This window comes from Dermacentor albipictus, chromosome 2 (genome assembly GCF_038994185.2).
Source record: "Dermacentor albipictus isolate Rhodes 1998 colony chromosome 2, USDA_Dalb.pri_finalv2, whole genome shotgun sequence".
Classification (NCBI taxonomy): Eukaryota; Metazoa; Arthropoda; class Arachnida; order Ixodida; family Ixodidae; genus Dermacentor; species Dermacentor albipictus.
Genome location: NC_091822.1, coordinates 173,643,315 through 173,663,502, shown reverse-complemented (window position 1 = coordinate 173,663,502; position 20,188 = coordinate 173,643,315). Strand labels below are relative to the sequence as shown.

At 47.4% G+C, this 20,188-nt stretch overlaps 1 protein-coding gene across 9 annotated transcripts in view; it reads right to left on the bottom strand.

Annotated features, from left to right (window-relative positions):
* Eph (Eph receptor tyrosine kinase) overlaps nucleotides 1-20,188 on the bottom strand; it is a 785,142-nt gene that overhangs the window by 593,184 nt on the left and 171,770 nt on the right. The gene's annotated exons all lie outside the window — the stretch shown is intronic.

Below are 20,188 nucleotides of genomic sequence, written 5' to 3'. Positions count from 1 at the left end.
GTTGTGAACGGGCCATAAAGGGGCAGGAAGCCCGGACTCGAAGAAAGCAAAGGTACGCCAAAGAACACTCTCTTTCACGTTACGTCGCCAGTGTGTGTGGTTGACTTCTTCACAAAGAGGCCTCTCGGCATATCGGGCTCCTCGGCAGCCCTTCGTGAGCGTTTTGCCCGCCTTCCTTGAAGAAGGAAAAGGAGAGATGGCTAAATTCCTTTTTTGTATATGTGGTACGCTTTGCTGAATGCGCATTGTTACCCATCACTCACAGAGAATGAGGGATCACAATAGCCTGAGACCATATGTCACCAGAGCGTGCTCTGAGGTGGTGCAGAACACACGGTTCCTTTCGTGCGGATAACGATTTTCCTGTTGTTACATTAAAAAGTGCATAATACCCAGCAGGTGACGTCTTTAAAACGCATAAAATTGGAGATAGCTTCAACACCTCACTGGTGTTCATGAACTCTCCGTCAATGCGAAACTGCAAGACAAAATATTTTAAGTGGAGTAATGTAATAACTTATGCAACGCACCCTTTATAGCTTAAAGAAGTGTTTTTAAGGTGATCAAACGAAATGAAGTGGAGGGTTCATATTAGTTCCAAGGACGTGTAGGCATGACTAGACACACTAACACATGCTTGCTTTTAAAAGCACCCACTTTATGAATGGTGTACACTCGCAATTCTGTAGCCGAAAACGAAAAGAAAGAAAGAAGGGAGACTCAAATGATCCGTCGACGCAGGCATTCCCGGACAAGCCGAGCCCCGTTGCATTTGCTACGTCACTTTGCCGCTCTATCACCCGGGACGGAAATATTTATAACGCGAAGCGTCCAGGCCGAGCCGTAGGTACGCCCGCGAACTCCGAGGATGTTCGCAACCTAACTACCTAGACGGGCCAGACGCAAACCGTTTACGACTCGACGCGCATACCATACATCTAGCCAACTGTTATAACAGCGACATCGCGTGTTCGTTGCCATACATCCCCGTCGCGCACGCTTGCGCCGCCATCTCGCGCACACGCCTTCGGGAGCCCAGTTTCGGCGAACACGACCGACAGTAATAATAGCACACCGCGCAGGGCACGGCGGGCGCCCAAGTGGAGCAGACTCCAGGGTGAGCCTGCGTCTGTGTGTGTCTGTGCGCGCACACACACACGCGAGAGTGCCTCACCTACTAGCGCGCGGCCCGGGTGTATGGTAGCGGATACGTATCGCGCGGCGCCATCTCCCCGAGAGTGCTGCGTGCAAGCGATGCTCGGTGGCGATAGGTCGGGCAACCCTGGTTCAACGTGTGCGGCCGCGTGTCGGGCCCCCACGACGACGACGAAGGCTCGGTGCCTCTGCCCTTTCTTTTTTTCCACCCCGTCCTCTTTGCTCCGACGCGTACCGTATCAGAGAATCCTTTTATTACCGCCATTAATCGTCTCGGCTACTCCGTCTACTGAAAGCCTGTTCCTGCACTCCCTTACTGCGTCCGAATTCGCTCCGAGGAGCAGGTGCTCTACCGTGTAATGTCACCGCCACCCTTTCAGTGGTGCAACGGCGTCTGCAGGGGCTGAGGGAGCAGTGGGTGACGCACTTAAAAGGTGTAGTCATGAGCTTGGGTGGAGCAAAGTTTAGGTGCTTAAAAATAGAACCACTTGAACAAACAGCTGCACAAATACCTCGTTGTTTACCTTTGCGGCGACTCGTCTCTCTCACTATCTCTTACTATCTCCACCGCCGTACCACACGTGCAGGGTGTTAAAAGGTCAGTGCTATCCGCGCCTCTGAATCAACCGAAAGCGCATACTTTCGCGGTTGTGGTGAACGCTGGAGCAATAAAAGTGCGTCAGTTACGCGGCCAGAAGCGCCTGCACTCTTTCTTATTAACTTAAAGCGCACATGTTGCCCTAAAGATATCTGGTCTCTCAGCTCTGTGAGCCTTTATAGGTCCTTCTCCATTATCACTATCAGGACCAGATTAATAAAACATTTTCTTCGTATGAGCTGCTTGACGATGACTTGCTGCTGCTAATGTTCTTTATCGCGTTTAGTAGGCGCCTCTATATAGATTTACGAACCACTCATATTTACGAATGCGGGTTGTGGTCTCCTTTGACCTTGGCGGTTCACCTTGCTGTTTACCGAGCAGAAAAACAGGAATCTCAATGTCATTTCATGTACTCTATATAGATTAAGCCAGTCAGCTACACCGAGACTCAAAGAAAAAAAAAAAGTCACGCAGCATGATAAATGCCTGATTACTTATATTCTTAATCTCAACAGTCCTGAAGAAGTTTCCTCTGCACTTACGCTTACTTCTGATTTCGATTGGGTGTCAGTTTCATTTGTAAAATATTCTGTGGGGTCCCCAAAACCTGTACTTATACTTGCACTGTGCATATTATTACGATGGTATCTCGTAAGCACTCTCACGCGTCATCTTTACACAATTTAGTCAAAACACCGTTGCGATTCCTATAAAAACAGCGGATGCATGTGAACGAACCTAAAATAGTACTGCACGCCCAAGAGTGTGAGCGCGCGCAATGATTGCCGCTAAATTTCTTTCTCCTTACCTTTGACCCCTTCTTTCCTCTTTATAACGTAAAGTAGCAGACCGGATTAGGCTAATACACTTTATTCATTTGTTCACGAATAAATTTCTCTCTCCCACTCTTTAAGAGACCAACTGCAACCATCGGTGCAGCACTGGCTGACCTGCCTGCCTCTCCGTCTTGCTTTACTATCTGTCTCAAGAGCTTTTTATCGCATTCACAGGAACTTTACACGAGTAACGAATGGGGCAATGATAAATAAACTAACCGTACACCGACGCACGTAAGAGAAGAAAGGAACACATCGCTACGACCAGTTATCCGCATCCGTGCGCCTTCTTATTTGCAGCTTCCTCTCAAAGATTTATAATAGCCCTATATCCACACGCTCATTGATAACCGGCGACGGTGGGGCCTCCTGCGATAGTCCAAATAAGTTTGTCTCTAGGTCGGTGTACACACGCGTTCGAAAGCGATGAAAATGATTTAGTTGGTTCATTCTCTCATGCTTCCTCGTCTGTTAAATATGTCTACACAGCGCAAGGAAAAAAAAAATTGCACTTAACAGCACAACCCAGTGGGCCCTGAGAGATCGGTTCTATTTCAGTCAGTGCTCTATGAGAACGAGGCGTCACAGTAGGTGGATCAAGGAAGTTCCACTACGCGAATGGAGCGGGTTCGTGCAATCAGCCTCATCGACGGCCGCCCGGCTTCCCCCACCCGGCTTCGTGAGAAGTAGAAAGACACGCATCAGATACGCTCCGCTCCGCAATGCCGTGCGGAGCGCCCACCGCTGCTGCCGCCGGTACCCGTCCCCGTGTATCATTGCCCCTGCTCGCTCTCACCCTAAACACATCGGCACGGCAGCGGCGCAACCCACCGCAGAGGGAGCACGTTTAAAAGTGCGGAAGTGAATGGCATCCACCGGCGCCTGCTTGCTGCCGACGCTGCCATACTTGGCTCTGCAGTGCGCGCCCATAAGAGATATGTGGCTCCGGCAGAGTTCAGCTCGAGCTATATACAGTGGTTCTTGAGGGGTGGTCTATCGAGGAAGATTACGAGGACGCCTCTGATAATGGTTGGTGGTTGAGAAACAACCGTATGCTCCATGCGCCGAGAGATTAGTCACACAGCCGCAATAAGGTGCGTGTGTGTGTCTGTGTGTGCGAGTACGTGTGTGTTCGCCCCTGCGGTTCGCTACTTCGGTTCTCCTCTTTTGCGAACGAGATACAAGTTGGGTCAGTTTCGGTTGTCAACGCTGGCTCCTGTTTGCTATCCCCCGTGATGGCGTAGTATATATGGCTGCCAAGCCCGAGGGCCCGAGATCGAATCCCGGCGACGGCGGCCGCGTTTCTATGGGGGCGAAATGCAAAAACGCCCTTGTACTGTGCATCGTGTATGCGTTAAGGAACCGCAGGTGGTCAAAATTAATCCGGAGTCCCACTACGCAGGCCCATGCAGCGGCCGCCAGATACTCCCTGTCGGTCCCTGCGTGAGAGACGCCCACTGCGCGCTGACGTGCGTCCTGCAGGACCTTCAATAAAGTTCATCCAATGAAATCCCACTACGGCGTGCTTCATAATAATGTCGTGGGATTGGCACGTAAAACCCCAGAATTTAACTTTCTTTTTCTGCTTGTTATACTCTCGGAGTCAAATAGTGCAGGAATAACTACGGATTGGTACCAGGTCTTTAACTTAAGCTGCAAGCCATTCGCGTCGCTAGGAAACCAGTTCATGTCAACGAGTGTCGCGTGAAAGCGGTAGCGTCTTTTATCGGTAGCGCCGGAGCTGTAGCTTTATCGCTAACGATGTTGGTGCATGGTTGCGCTGGTCCACTGTTGGTGGCTATAAGAGGGCACACGTGTAAGAAAAATCCAAACGTTTAATAAATAGTGGTACACATGCGAGAGGCAACTAATACTACTCTGTTCTGACATTGCTACCTCATGAAAATGATTCGACAAAAAGAACATTATTTTTGTTTGTTGTTGTGCATACCCTTTGTGTATACCTGTATACACAGAGCAAGCTTACTTATATTCTTTGACAAAAATAGTATAATCTTGCCAACAGGTTTCCGTAGATAATCCGTATAGACTTTACAGAGTATAGCATCTTAGACTATTCTCTATGCAATATAGTTTCTTTTTTTTTTTAGTGCCGTGCGCACGTTCAACAATAACAAAGAGAAAGAGCGCTGGAACAGCGTTGTCTGAAACTGCCAAGGCGCTGCGAGAGGTCAGAGTCAGGGGCCACAAGCGCCGCGCGTAATGCCCGCCTTCTGGCAAAGCGTATACTGCGCCTCGCACTAGATGGCCGTTTTGTAATGGCCCGCCTAATTAGACAGCGGCCTCTGCAATTTCGTCGTGAGGAGTTTCCTTTTCTTTCCTTCCTTAGGAAGCTATCCACAGCCCCGTTGAAGTTTTCCCAACTTCCTTCCACGTCGTGTGGCCTTTGCTTACTTCTGCCCGCGCACCCTCTCCTTCCCGTGCCGTCCCTGTGCTCAACTTTGCCGAACAAGTTGCGTGCAGCGCCAGTGAACCTCTGTTTTTGCGAAACGAGTAGCGACCGCCTCAACGTAAACAACAAATTATGCGTATAAGTCATTAAGGGACACCAAACAGAAACACTAAACAAGCTTATAGGTAAGTAAAGTGCTCTGTACATATAGAACTGGTTGCACTTATTCGGCGAGGAAAGGTTGGTTACCATAACTCGGTCACAGCCTGAGAATTCAGTACAAGCTCCGCCCACAACACCGAATTGCACCTTGACCTTTGTTCCTCCGCGCTCGAAAACATAGTTCCTGGGAGACGCTGATATTGAGTGACGTTCGCCGTGTCAGCGACAAGGTGTGTGACTGCGCTATAGTTGGCAATCCATTGTAAAAACAGCGCACCAGCGCACGGAAGAATGACAGGAGAAAGGGACACAAGTGCCTATGTCCGTCTCGCCTGCCTATCTACGGTCCGCTTTCGCGCTGTTTTTTACGGCCTTCCGTGATGTCACAGGAATGGGCGGACATAATTGACTGTTGGATCTATACGAACGCCTTTTTTTTTACTGTACTGCAGTATATTTGCCACTGCGTTATTTTATTGCGACCAACTATACAGAATATTAGCAAGGTCAAAATTGACCCCTTCATGAATTTCGCGCTGAAGGTGCAGCGCATGTGCACATCAGCGTGACACCACGAATATTAGTGTTATCGCGTATTTCAGCCGTTTCTCTGGAGGAAATGTTCACTAAACTCGCTTGATCTAGTCTTTAGTCCTTTCACAAAGCAACGCAATCAATGCTTATTGGGAAACCATTAACAGCGTGTGCAAGGACCTCAAAGTCGCCTCGTTGTACGCATCTCTGGTTTCTGCCTCTTTTCTGTCTCAATCGACTCTCCGCTGAAGACAAGACTGAACGTTTTTGGAATTTCAGAAGTGCAATTTTACTGATCAAGCTATAAACTTTATAATCATCCTGAATACCCATTTAAATTTAGAGTCGACTTTCTTCGATGGGGACCCGCCGTGGTTGTTCAGTGGCTATGGTGTTGGGCTGCTGAGCACGAGGTCGCGGGATCGAATCCCGGCCACGGCGGCCGCATTTCGATGGGGGCGAAATGCGAAAACACCCGTGTGCTTAGATTTAGGTGCACGTTAAAGAACCCCAGGTGGTCAAAATTTCCGGAGTCCTCCACTACGGCGTGCCTCATAATCAGAAAGTGGTTTTGGCACGTAAAACCCCAAATATTATATTATTATTTCTTCGATGGGTGCACGTTAGCTTTATCAGACACTAGGCCTTCGATGACAGCCCTTACGACACCCATGCCAGCCAGACAAGTCAGACAGGAATGTCTTCAATCGTAGAACTTTCTACAAAATTATTAGAGGGAATTTTGGCGCTGCGATCGTTCAGATACCACGGAAATTACGGTTAGTAGCGATCGGTTTGTCTAATCTCCGTAAATAAGCATGAGACATTCTTGACGCGTTACTTATTGTGCTTTATCTTTTTAAAAGTTCTAAGAAACCATACCTTTTGTTCTAAACGCATGAATGGCATAAGTTTCAATGCACACGCATGACCATTGCGAATTATTGCACTTATAACACATGCGATATTTTGTTGAACGTGAGCCACTCGTTCGAAATAAAAAGGGCAAATTTCAGTCGGGTCGACATACTACCCATTCTCGCCATGCTTGCTGAAGCACCATATACTTGCAGCTCTAGTAGACACTATATATAGCACCGAAGTTCCCCAAACATTTTTTTTTTTTTGGGGGGGGGGTAGGAAACTGCGATTTTAAGCCAGTGTAAGCTGTTCCTGACTGCACTGAACTTTTGCGTACGCAGACGTTGGAGGCGAGAGAAAGGAAGAGGGAGAGAATGAGAGGAAGAGTGAGACCCGGCGCACTCCTTCGGGTTCTCATGCGAGGAGCGCGTCCTTCGAAGCAACGCGCGCGCGCTGTATATTACGACCCCCCCCTCCCTACCTTCCCCCTTGGGGAGAAAAGGCGGCCCATTAAATTGGCTTCATGGGTTAAGCCAAATGAGAGGACGCGGCGTCGGCAGCACGGGTTCGCGCCGGGCTTCTCCCCCCGCACGAACCCTCGGTCATGAGGGCTCGGCCCCTGCGCAGCAGAGTGTGTCGGCCTCGGCGCGGTGCTCGCTGCATGCGAGCGACGCGGTGTGCGAGCCTGGGGTCGTAACGCGTCTGAAGCGCTCGACAGCGAAGTTGGGAGCGTTCAAGAGGTCGAGAAGGGCAGCATAGGGAAAAGGATAGGGAAGGGTGAGGGGACGGCGACGAGTGGCTCAGAGGAGCGATGTGTGCAAACCTGGACAGTTATTGGCTTTGGAAGGGCCTCGGACGAGCATCGGGCACCATACTGTACAGTATGTACGTATATTTATACGAGGGAATAGTTCGTACGGCACGCGTTATGATGGTGGATACTACGCGCAGCACGTCCTCCCTAATGTGCACCAGTGGGCAACTTCGGATAGCTAAGGGGTCGTAACGTTAACGGCTGCGGTGGAGCTGTTTTCTATAACTATCTAACGCTTGAGATGCGAAGTTTCCTGTAGGGGTAGTTGGCGACGCAGGAAAAAAAACTTACACTGTGATGTGCGAGGCTGGCTGAATGGCGATGTTGTACTCTCCTTTTTTTCTATTTTCTTCTTCCTACATTATGGCAGCCATAAAAATGATAAAACGGATGTTCGCTCGTTATGCTGAGCGCAGTAGCCCCGGGTGTCAAGAGTTCGGTGTTTTCAACATTTTGTTCTTCTGTTCTCAGGTATCTTTGGAAATATGTTCTTAGATACGTTCACGTTGGTTTCAGGTATGTTGTTAGGTATGTTTGGAGCCGCTGCTTTGTTCAATCAGCTTTGCTTTTTCAACGTCCACGGGACTTAAAATCACATCGGAAGGTCGTGCAAGCGCTACTGCACTTCTTAAGATCCATCTGCCTGTGCGAACGCCTGGAATTGGAACGCCTTTTTTGTTACCTGTTCCTATTTTCTTTTTCTTTCTCTTCTTCTCTATCGTCGGCCTCTTTCCAACCCCTATTTTCCCCACTCCAGCGCAAAGTAGCAAACTGAAATCTCGACTCGCATTTGGTTAACCTTGCTGTCTTTACTCTCTCTCTCTCTCTCCTTTTTCACCAAAAGATTGCCTGCCTCTGCCTGGGTTCTTTGACTATGAAGCATTATTTGTCAAGATGTGTATGAATGTCTCATTGATAACGAGACAATATCGATTTTCCTCGCATTGGTTTGTTTCTATTCCCGTAAATTTATTTATTACTACTGGGATGCCACTGTCGTCGCTTCTTTCCAACCAATAGAATTGTCCCGTTTTCACTTTTGAGACTTTCGCTCTTCCTTATGTCATTAACCCAAACAAAAGATACTTCTCTCATTATTCTATGCATCTGTACTATCATAGCTTAAGTTGGATTCGCAGACCTGCCAGCTTTAGCAGTTGAGAAATACTGCAGTCGAAGCCAAAAAAGTAACACTAAATGTTAGTTGAAATGTACTAAAGAAATTGCAGCCTTTGGTATCTGGGACACTGTAAGCAGGCAAACTGCTACATTAGTCAAAGGAAGGAAAGTGTGCATTCACAAAACGGATGCTGAAATTTCAGTTGTCGTTACCCATTGATTCTATGAGAGAATAGCACTGTTATTGGTTCACATCAAAATAAATCAGCGCATCAGAAAATGAGCCTCTGAAAAGCAGGGGGGGGGGGGGGGGCGACTGCATTTGTATTCCTTTAAAATGAGTTTTGCCTTAAACTGGCCGCAAATGAAAAAGAAGAAGGCCCCGTAATATTATCGGTGTCAATACGACAATAGCAAACGAGCTCCACAAATGGGGCGTTTTACGACAAAAGCAAGTGCACCTTGCAGCGGTACACTTGGCCAGAGAATATTACAGGGGGGGGATATGAAACTCTGTTATCGGGTATTTCTGCGCGCCCAATGCTGTCAGAATGATTGCACAGTCTTAAACTACGTCTTTTTTCGTCGCACGTCTAGTTACAGCTCCATCATCGGCCTCTATAAATTTTTCTAGGGCCCCAACGGTAAGGCCCTAACCAGTGCGACGAGAAAACACCCTCAAGCGTGTAAACATGGTTTGAGTGCCCGACTATAGACATCCTACACTTAAGTTCTCTTTCTTCCTCTTTCACTCCCCATTCCCCTCCCCACGTGTAGGGTAGCAAACTGGACTCAGTCTGGTTAACCTCCCTGCCTTTCAGTCTTCCCTTCTCTCTCTCTCTCTCTACAGTGCATGGCGGCCCATCGGCCAAACTATTGTTGTGTTCAATTTAGCGGCGGTCGTAGAGCTGAACGTACGGCAGCGCGGATCCTGTAAGTGCTTTTTTGGCCGCACAGCTGAACAATTTATAATTATCAGTTGGCCGGGTAGTGAAAGCTGTGTACGGAGCATGGCCATATTTGTTTGTTTACGCGTGCATGCAAATAGTACACCTGCTTCACTTCCACCGAAGCTCCAGCCGCCGTGGCAAGCCAGCCATCGCAACGTTGTGTCGTTTTTTTGTTTCTTGCCACGCTACGAGGAAATATGGTTCCATCGATTCAAGATGAGGCGACGTATTCTCGGAAACACGACACTTAGCGCCGTAACCGTAAGCTCTCAGGAATAATTCTCAGGAATAGCCGCAAAAACTTCGTGAGGGGAGTAAAAAAAATGTACCAGCTATCCTCCGCAACAATCTGCACACGGATGAAAAAAAAAATACTCCCCTTTTTACATGCAGAAACATGGCCACCAGGGGAGTGAATGTCTAACTCGATTGGTACGTAGTATATATTAAAAAAAAAACAGAAACAGGATTGCTATACGGGACGAGCGGTTCCCTCCCATTTCGTATTATTTTTGTTTGCAGTGCATGAAAACTACTCCAGATCAAGAAGAACTTCCTGAAAGTAAGTACTCAAGAGTATAGCGCTCCTTACGTAGGAATACTAAGAATTATAAAGGTTATTCCAAGGTGACCAACTGCCTTCGTAGAATTACTTTCCTTCAAAGACTAGAAATGGCTTTGCGGCCTCCTTTTTCTTCTGCCTCATCTTTCGCCGAATGCGTGCTTACAGATGTTTTAGAGATTCACAGAACTGCTTTGGTCTAAGCACTAAACCCGCGAAATGTGTGCGTTTTTAAAATAATATTGGCAACGTGCTCTTGCACTGTGAAAAGAACACAAATAATACTTCCTCGCACATGGTCACAATATTAAAGCGAAGCTTTCTTTACCTACTTTCCCAATTTCGTGTGGTTGTTTGACTGCTGTGTCGGTTGCTATATAGGTATGTTGTTATCGATTATATATACATACATATGCGAAGCTTTACATGAGACTACCAATGACGACTCTCTACCAACTCTTGTATGGTGACTAAGTATGCAGATCATAATTATATTAATTAGTATATTAAAGCATAAAGCACGAACACACAATGTGAGCTTATAGACATTCATAAAGCACACCGATTTGTTATCTGAATGGTGAATTACACACAAGGAATTCTTAAATTTACTTTACTTTCTTTGTTTTATTCACTTAATTGTGTGTATGCCCCTTCTTGGTCAATCTTGTAGAATGGGCATGTCCTACAAAGATTCCTACACAAAACCTGACCATTTCATGTCTGCTCACAGATACCTCTAAATCGCATCGATTTGTTAATAGAATGGTAAATTATGTACCGCGGATTCTTTCATTTACTTCATTTTGTTTTATTTAGCCATTCGGTATGGGCCCTTGGGAATGTGTCCGTTCTTGGTCACTCCTCCAAAATGAGTATGCCCCAATGTGACACAAAAGGTGCAAAATCTCTGTGCGTTGCTTGATACGGGACGTACCTTTCTGTGCATATACCTGTTATCACCATTTTGCTCCCAACAAGCGTCACACACCACCTTTGTCCATGTGACAGCACTGCTTGTATACGTCTCGCACCGTACATCCGCCTGAATTGGAGTTTTTGTTCCGGCATGACTTGCGCACGATGCAGTGGCCATAAACATAAAAATTGGATGCCAATAAACTTGTGAAATATCTTTGTGGTTGATAAAGAAAAAAAAAACAGCCTAAGGTATCGCTCGTTGCATGGATGATAGTAAATGAAACTGGACACCTCGCTATTAGCTGTAAAGTATTTCATTAACCACTTTAAGCTTTGTCTCGCATAGATGCCAAAATGTGCGTTAGATATACATATCGTTGTTGTTGTTGTTTTCGTCTTCCTTTAGGATGCCGTTAAAGTATACATCAGGTAATGTTTCTTTGTCAGTAGGGCGTTTCAGCGAAGCTTTGTCACTCTCCTCTTATTTACCAGACACGAAAACCCCCATATTCGATGTACACTATGTAAGATATTTAACAGGGCTCTAAAACGCTGTTTTCACCAGGCTCAATTTGAACACATTACACTCCACAGACAACTAATTCACTACTGCACAATCAGGCCTTAATGCACACCGCTAAGCACAACTAACCTACTCAGGATCGGTGCGGACAAAAAACTTTCATGCTTTAGAAAAATTAACCATTAACGATAATTTATTTGTCTGTAGTACACCATAAGCTAGATGCAGGTAGCACTGTATGACACGTGTTTAATCATTTTGTTTCCACCGGTCTTCGCGATGATTGATAGGTGTCAGACGTACAGCTGAATCGTCATCGGCGGCAATATATAAATATGTAGTACATTTCAGATTACACCACATGAAGTGGCAGTGCAAGATGAAAAGTGAACGTGGAGCCACGGCGTTATGTTAAACAAGTAGGCATGTGTATAGGCAAAAAAAAAAAAAAGCGGGGGGGGGGGGGGGAGAAGGGGCTTTTATCTGCACAAACCAGGAAAGTTGACATTTTTGTCTACATTCACGAAGTTGCTTATGTAATCACGTGTCCTGGCATCTGATCAAGGAAGTATTTTTCAAGGTCGTAAGGGAGCACTTGGCAATATGAACTGACATTAAAATGTGCTGTGTCGCTAGGGTTTTGTTGAGTCTAAAGAAGTGAAGTTGCATTATCCCTGCAGTTCATAAATGTGCTTGTCAGTAATTGGTTGCTTATTTTAATTTGTCAGATTTGTATTAGTGTTCAATTGGGTATATCTGATGTGAGTCATGACTAACGTTTATGATTTCACATATCTCCTGTAGTAAAGCGTTTCCCCACATGGCTGCGTATGTACATACATTTAGGGCGATAATCTCTAAGAACCTACATATCACGTGACGTTAGTCGTAAAGCCGCTGTCGGTGAGCAAAAAACTGCGACCACCACAGCATCACGTTCCCGAGCTCTCCGACGGATGGAGCCACCTGACCCGCGCTCCTCTCTCTCACTTTTGTTCTCCCTCTCTAATCACCCTCTGTCATCCCTCCATTCGAAACCGCTGGTCACCTCCTCCACTCTCGTGTTTGCTCAACGCGACTGGTTTCAGCGAGCAAAAAGCAAGCCTGCGGCGCGGCGTGTGCGTCGCCGGCCCATGTTGTCCGCGTCGTTCATTTAACAGTCCTGCCTCTCGTACTTTGCAGTGTCTGTGCCCCGTTTCGCTCTCGGTTCTCAGTTTTTCTCTTTCGGCATGTTCTTTCGCTCAGGGCAGTTGCTCTTAAGTTGGTTGGGAAACGCGGACAAGGGCTCATCCCACGTAATGCCGATGCTTTCCCGAACGTATGCAGCTGCGCAACTCTGCATGGCAGGTCGAACGGATCGTCTAAAGAACCGAGACGCCGTCGGCACCGTAATAGGGGAAGCAGACGTGCATAAGACACCAGACCACGCGTGCCCGACAGGAAAACGTCTAAGGAAAAAGAAAGAAAGAAAGGACGAAGCTCCTGGACGAACGAAGCAGTAACAAGAGGTACGAATAGGGTTAGGCAATGCGAAACACAAAGCGACCAGCGCGTATTGTGAAACAAGAGTACCACTCAAAAGAGGAGCGCTCCATCGAGAGAGAAAAAGAACACGCGCACACCTTAAAAGTAAGAAAACTAGGCAAAAAAAAAGCAGGAAAGTGGCGGTGGCGACGGCACAGCTGGGGCGGCGATGCGAGGCGAGCACAGACGGTGATGATGAGGCAAGGAAGGCCGAGGGAGGGCAGACAGAGGGGAACACGAGAGAGGAGATAGGAGAGCGAGGAAAGAGGGGAGGAGGCAGAGATAGAGCAAGGAGGGCGATGATTATTAAGTACCGAGGAGATGACAGACCCAAAGGCTCCAAAACAAACGACCGGTGCCGCGCTGCTCCGCCTCGAGGCACGCGGGAGCCCCTCCTCCCCGGCGGCTGCCCAAAGCGGACGGGGGCGAGAGAGGGCGACGCCGCGTCTGCATGGCCGACGACGCTAGCGAAGAAGGTGCGCTGCTGCGGCCTTTGCTTGGCTGGCTTCCCGGCCTCCTGGCCTCTAGCAGCGACGCCGGTGAAGCAGGCGGCGGCCTCTTCGTTCAGCTGGCCCGCCCGCTGGCGGCGGCGGCTGCATGCCGGACGCTTTCTGGATGAGGTCGTCTCTTCGTGGGCGTTCGACGTATGACGTGGGTTTTAATTATTTCTGGGTATGTGTGCTTGGCAAACAATACGGCGCAAATACAAGCGGCGCTCCTTCGCTCAAAAGGTGACGCGAGCGGTGGCCAGACTATGGGCCGATGGAGCCACCCACCACTGCACACGCAACACAATGGCGATAGTTTGTGACAACACTTCTTAACCGCACAGGTCATGGGTTAAGAAAAAATATCACTTCGGATCCAACACAATCGTTGGAATCCACGTTAAGCAAAGCTTTCTTGAATCGTTTCGATTAACTGCTATGCAATAAAGACACACGATACGTGCAACTGTGTACTATTTCCAACTTACGTAAATGTTTTCCCACACTACAGCTGTGCGGGAGAACACCCCGCTAGAACGATACACCGACAGCAAAGCCGGAGAAAGGCACAGAAAAGATAGGTCATCACGCAACACCTGAGCAACTGAAACACGATAGCATAATCATGACTATCCGGGTTACGTGGTCTTCAGAATCGTATCGCATTTTTTAACCCTTTCCAGGATGCTCAAGGTATGATGATGCCAAGATCGGCCCACGAAGTCGCAACGAATGGGATAGCCGGCTCTTCGAGGGCCTACTTTTCCTGCTGTTCATTATTTAACAAACAGCCTTTAATTACGCAATAATTCAGGGTCAGCCCAGTTTTCATGAATCTGTCTCCAGGGTCGGCCCAGTTTGCTACTGCACTGTCGCCAGGATTGGTCCATCTTATTCGGCGAGGTACCGAATATCCACGCAAGAACCCGAGGGAGAAGGCAAAAAAAAAAAAAAGAAGAAGAAGAAGAAGAAGAAGCACTTTAATATGGTAATCTGTGCGAGTTGGTATTTGTTCGCATTGCGACAGTGCACACGAAACATGCGCCACAGAAAGCTACAGGGTCAAGCATTTGATGTATTGGCGACCACACGCTGATATTCTATAGTTGAGGTTAAGGGAGAGTAATGTAGTCGCATAAACGTTACGCAATGCGTAGAGCAAAACGAAGTCAAATACGGAGGGGGATTAAACGGAGTGATGAAGTAAAAAAAAAAATTGCAGTCATACGGCGTTGGACCATTCAACCTTCCGAATTATCCTATTCTTCCATACCATAGCCCAGGGGATATAGAACTTTAAAAGTTCAGATTTCGCAGGGCGCGGACTATACGTAATCTTATTTCTTCACACCGGAGGCACGCTTGAATATAACGAGGCCAGAGGGAACCTGCATATTTATTTTCCGGGGCTAAATCACGCATAGCGAAGTTAGCTCCGAAATGATCGTCGCGGTACACTAGCAACCCTTTTCAGCTGGTGGCTCGCGACATTTCATGTGGCTGCTTTTAAGTGCTTCGATTTGTGAGCACATGGACAAAACCTCGTTGCAAGATACTAAGGGCGTTTATAAGGGGCTTCACTTATGCTTAAAACACAAGAGCAGTTTTGACGGCACCGAAAAGACGATGAGCCTTGACGGCATTATTCAAGCTCAGTGAAGTCGAGCGTGTGCGAGAAATGAAGATTCTGAAGGCAATGACGACATTGAGAAGGCATTCGTTGAATCCGACATGCTTGGTTTTTGTGCTGGCCGCCCCGACGAAAGTGATTTGTTTTACCGGTTGCAGACGCTCTTAAAAAAAGACATAAAAAAGGAAGAAGAGAATACCTAGTTTCAGTCGAAGTTTTTCCCTGCGGTCTACATATCGGGTGATGACTATGTAAGAAAACCGTTTTATTTTGAACCTCAGTTAGCCCCTATTGACTATACAGCTGGCGTGGAATATAGTCCAGGAAATGCGGTACAAATATGTGCACCTATAACTTCGATGAATGTGGAGCGTTCCCTTTCTGCATTGAGACGCATGAACTCATGAGACTTGAGACGCGTAGCTTCCGAACTCATGAATCGTGCAGAAGCTACGCCCATACGCAAACTCCAATTCAGACGGATGCAGGCAGAGACGTCATATGGAAAAAGGCGATTTATGAAGCTTTGAGAGCAGAATGGTGATAACAGGTGCATGAACAGAAAGGTACGTCCCGTATCAAGCAACACATAGAGATTCTGCACCTCTTGTGTCACAGTGGGGCATGCTCATTTTGGAGGAGTGACCAAGAACGGACACCTTCCCAAGGGCACATACCGAATGGCTAAATAAAACAAAATGAAGTAAATCAAAGAATCCACGACACATAATTCACCATTCTGTTAACAAGTTGATGTGATTTAGAGATATCTGTGAGCCGGCATGAGATTGTCAGGTTTCGTGTAGGAATCTTTGTGGGACATGCCCATTCTAGAGGACCAAGAAGAGGCATACACATATTCTGTGAATAAACCAAGGAAAATAAGGTAAATCCGAGAAATCGTTGAATATAACTCACCATTTATTTAACAGATTTGTGTTCGTTATAGATGCATATTTGCCGACATTATATGTTCACGCCTTTATACTTTTATATAATAATAATATAACTATTATCTACATACTTGGTCGTCATACAAGAGTTGTATAAGCCACGTCGCCGGTAGTCTTATATAACATCCGCACCTATATATCGATATCTATACTTACCGAGACAGTGCCCGACCCGCACAAATGTATCCGCCGAGATAGCGACAAACCTAAAAGCACCAAGCAGTCCGGCGGACACGCGAAACTCGGGAAAGTAGGCAAACAAAACTTAGCTTTAAAAGTGCGACCGTGCCCAAAAATGGAATCCTTTGTCTTTCCTGACACTGCAAAACATGCCGTTGATGTTATGTGGAACTCTCTACATGCCCTTAGGTGGTGCTATAGTATAAGCTGGATGCAAACAGAAGGCCGCCAACCGCACGTACCGCTTCCACTGTGTGGCAGTTTCCGACAGCTGCTACAGACTTTCCCGCAATGCAACCTTTCTTAAGATTGCCAAGCTGGTTTTCCCGCAGTACACAAATTGGGTAAAGATATGGCGGCCATCGCGTGATTAAAACGGTAATTACTGGACAACTGGTTGCACTGTTATTGTTTTCGTACGTGGACATAACTGTGAAAAATGCTGGAAAGCAAATACAATGCAGAAGGCGCACAATTTGTCACTTTTGTAGCAACGTATTAACTGCAATACATTGCATTGCGGAAAAAGCGGCTATGCGCTTTCCTTTAAATAACCTTTCTATACTGCCTCACAATAACGCATAGCGCGAACTCCGCCTGAGCGTGAGACAGAAATCCATCTGCTACAATATCAAACGGCTGTTCAGCCAGCCTTCAGCATCATGTGGAACGCTCTTCCCCTCAGACTGACTGACTGATCGGAATACAACCTAAAAAAAAAAAAGCACGCAGACACTCCTCTGGAAGTTGTCCAAGTATGCGTAAGCACCGTGACACTTGCTAATTTCCACCCAGCCCGGTGTCATTATCAGTGTTATAAAACTAGATCCGGCTAGTAGAAAAGACAATGCTGTGGCGACTCGAACTGCTGCGGACGGCGGCGCAAGGCGCATCGATAACTCAAGCGAAGTCGCGCAGGTGGCGGAGCCAAGTGCGCTGACGACGTTCCGATCATGATAAGCCGTTATCGGTCTTTAGCCCCTTATCCATCTACGTCGAACCATCATGGATTGTTATCGTACGTACTCCGGCGGCGGCTGCGTATGGCACGGCCACGCGGACCGTATCCTGAAAGCGATCTGCGATGGGGATGGAGTGCCGACTGCTGATAGCTCCGCGCGCTGTGTTTCGTGAGCTTGTGAGCGCTGTGATCTCGCTGCTTCGTTCGCGTCGAAGTGACAGGCAGCACGAAGGTAAAGTCCCTCGTTGCTGCTGGCTCTCTCTGGAAAGTGACCGTCTTACGTGACGGTCGGACGGTTTTCCTCGATGGGTAATCATAGAGAGGCGTAAGCATTAAAAAAAAAAAAACATTTACCTGTTCTTGCAACCACACATATCACAGGAGCAAATAACAGGCACTCCCTTCGGAGAAGAACACGAGTCTATGGGAATATCATCAAAAGCAATAAGAATTATTTTTTAAAAAAAGAATAAGAAGCGGACAAGAACAGTAGTGTGAGGGTGCCTGATACACAAGGAAACCCCACACAGGCAATTTCTTAAACTTGTTTCATTTTTTTTGGCTAAAAGTGTTAAACATATCATTTGTAAGATAATACTATAGTGAAGAACTAACATAAGAAGTTTGCCGCCACAAGTCACACGCTTTGCTGATGTTATGCATGCTGACTAGAAAGATCATATCTGCTGGTTTATGAACCAAGTACAGAATGATCAAAATAGAAAGTAAGCTCTACATTTGTTTATTCAGAAAGTTCCTATAGGGTAATATATGCGCAGAGGCCGATTGTATTACACATACATGATTTTTGAACGCAGCATGCGTCCTTATACAAGAAGGCAAGCAAAACCAGACGCAAGCTTAAAAGGCCACTTGCTCAAAGACAAAGTGAGGTGCTGCTCAATCCGGTGTTGCAACGAAGTTCTCGAGTGTATCACAATGTGCATATATATATATATATATATATATATATATATATATATATATATATATGTTTTAGTGCAGTTTAAAACACCACTCCTTGTCGCGACATATTACTGACACGGAGTAACGAGGTTCACGGGAGGTTAAAAAAAAGTAATTACCCTTCTCGAATGCCGACACCAGTCCCAAATTTACCATGCGAGAACTCAACAAGCTGGGCTGTACTACCGCCTGTGGCTACGCCACTCAGATCCAGCCACTGCATGGTCACGTAGTCGGAGACCGCCGAGCAATTTCTGACTCGTTTGCGCCGCAATTTGCTTCGGGCGGAGCAAAATCTTTGGGATAGGAAAAAAGAAAGGAGGGGGCCCAGAAGACGTCGTTGCCCTAATCAACGTCACGATGAAAGTCACCGATGCGTGCACAGACTCGGAAAACACGCTGGCGTACGCTGGGCAAACATTGGCGTCTTGTAGGAGGCAAGAGGAGGCCGACGATGACAAGGGGCAGGACATTGTAACAAAAGAAAGATTAGTATACTTCTCCGCTTCCCTCCTCGCTATTCAGTTTCTAATTAGCGGGAGGTCGTTAATTAAACGAGGCACGCAAACTCTGAAGTTCAACGCAAACGAAGCGCCGGGCGAAAAGACAAGCACGCGCGCTCAAGAAAAAGAAAACAGAAAATGGGCGAGCACAATTTTTGCTTAGTGTTGGTTCAAGTCAAGCCAGTACAAAGTCGAGCGAAGTCGAGCGGCGAGTCGAGTTTGTAATGATGTGAAGAGTGCTGGAGTGTGCCCGCGCGGGCGTGCGCTTTGATCACTCTTCAGAATCATCGGTCTTAAAATGCCCGACGTAGCCTTGTAGCCACAATACTTTTTTTTGCCTGTTTAGTATTGTAGTTCCTACGCAAGTCAACACGCGCGTCAAATATTGCGACGCTTGCAAGACGCGCCCTTACCTGGTTCACATCGCATCAGTGGCCACTTTGTGGGGATTGTGGTCGGGAGGGGAGAAAATGTGCGTGCGTCCGTGGAAGGGGGATAGGTTGATGCGTCGGTCAGTTCTTTCACACTTCAGTATGTCTGTAACTGCAGATATTCAATCACGTAGCTCAGCGTGATCGGTGTTCTCTGATCTTGGGAATTCTAATTATGTATGCTATAGTTACCTTACGGTCATCAGAAGAAGACGGAACAAGAGGTATGGACAGTGCTTTTATCCTGTTCGTATACCAGTTGTACCATCATCTACGCTGTTAGCTAACTGGTCTTGGGGCTTGCGAGAAACCAACGTCGAAAGTACCATCGACCACCACGGGACGGCGCTGCTACTAACGACCGCTCGCTGCTATTAAGCGTTGCGCGCAGCATCGGTCCGACACATTTACCATCTGCCACGAAGTTCGCCATCTCCTTGAAATCCGAACGTTCGATATCCTGTCGAAACCCCGCCGCATCCCATCCGAGGATTTTCTCACTCGCTCTCCTTATTTTTTTTTTGTCATCCCCAACAGACCCTGGATCCCGTCGTCGCTCCATGCATTCCCTCGCGCGGGCTCTCTCTCTCTCTCTCTCTCTCTGGCTCTCGCACTGTCCCGGTCTTGTGCACCTGCAGATAATTCGCCCGCGCAGACTCGGAATCCATTAATGGGCTCCATCCATTAGCGCTTCAATTTCACCCTCCGCGCCGAGAGAGGGGCGGCCCGTTAAGCGCGAACACGAGCGCACGGATCACGTCACTACCCCCCCCCCCCTTCTCCACCCCGTCGTCTTCCCGCTACACCTTTCCCTTCCCTGCTTGCTCTAAACATTGGGACGCTCGATTGTACTGCAGACCATATAGACATATTAGAAGAAGCGGCCGCTCTTACAGGCCCGGAACGGACCCATTCTCCGATGTGAGCACTTGCAATCGACGCCTGGTGCCATATAATAATCGCTTCTGCATTAGCAGGCACAAATTGGGCCTGCCGCTAAACAGTATAAGCCGCCTGCAAGGAAGAGACGTACTTTTACATCTGAGTGAATGCATTCGCAAAGTCACGCTATGGCTATTGCCGCCCAGCACGATGTAGTCG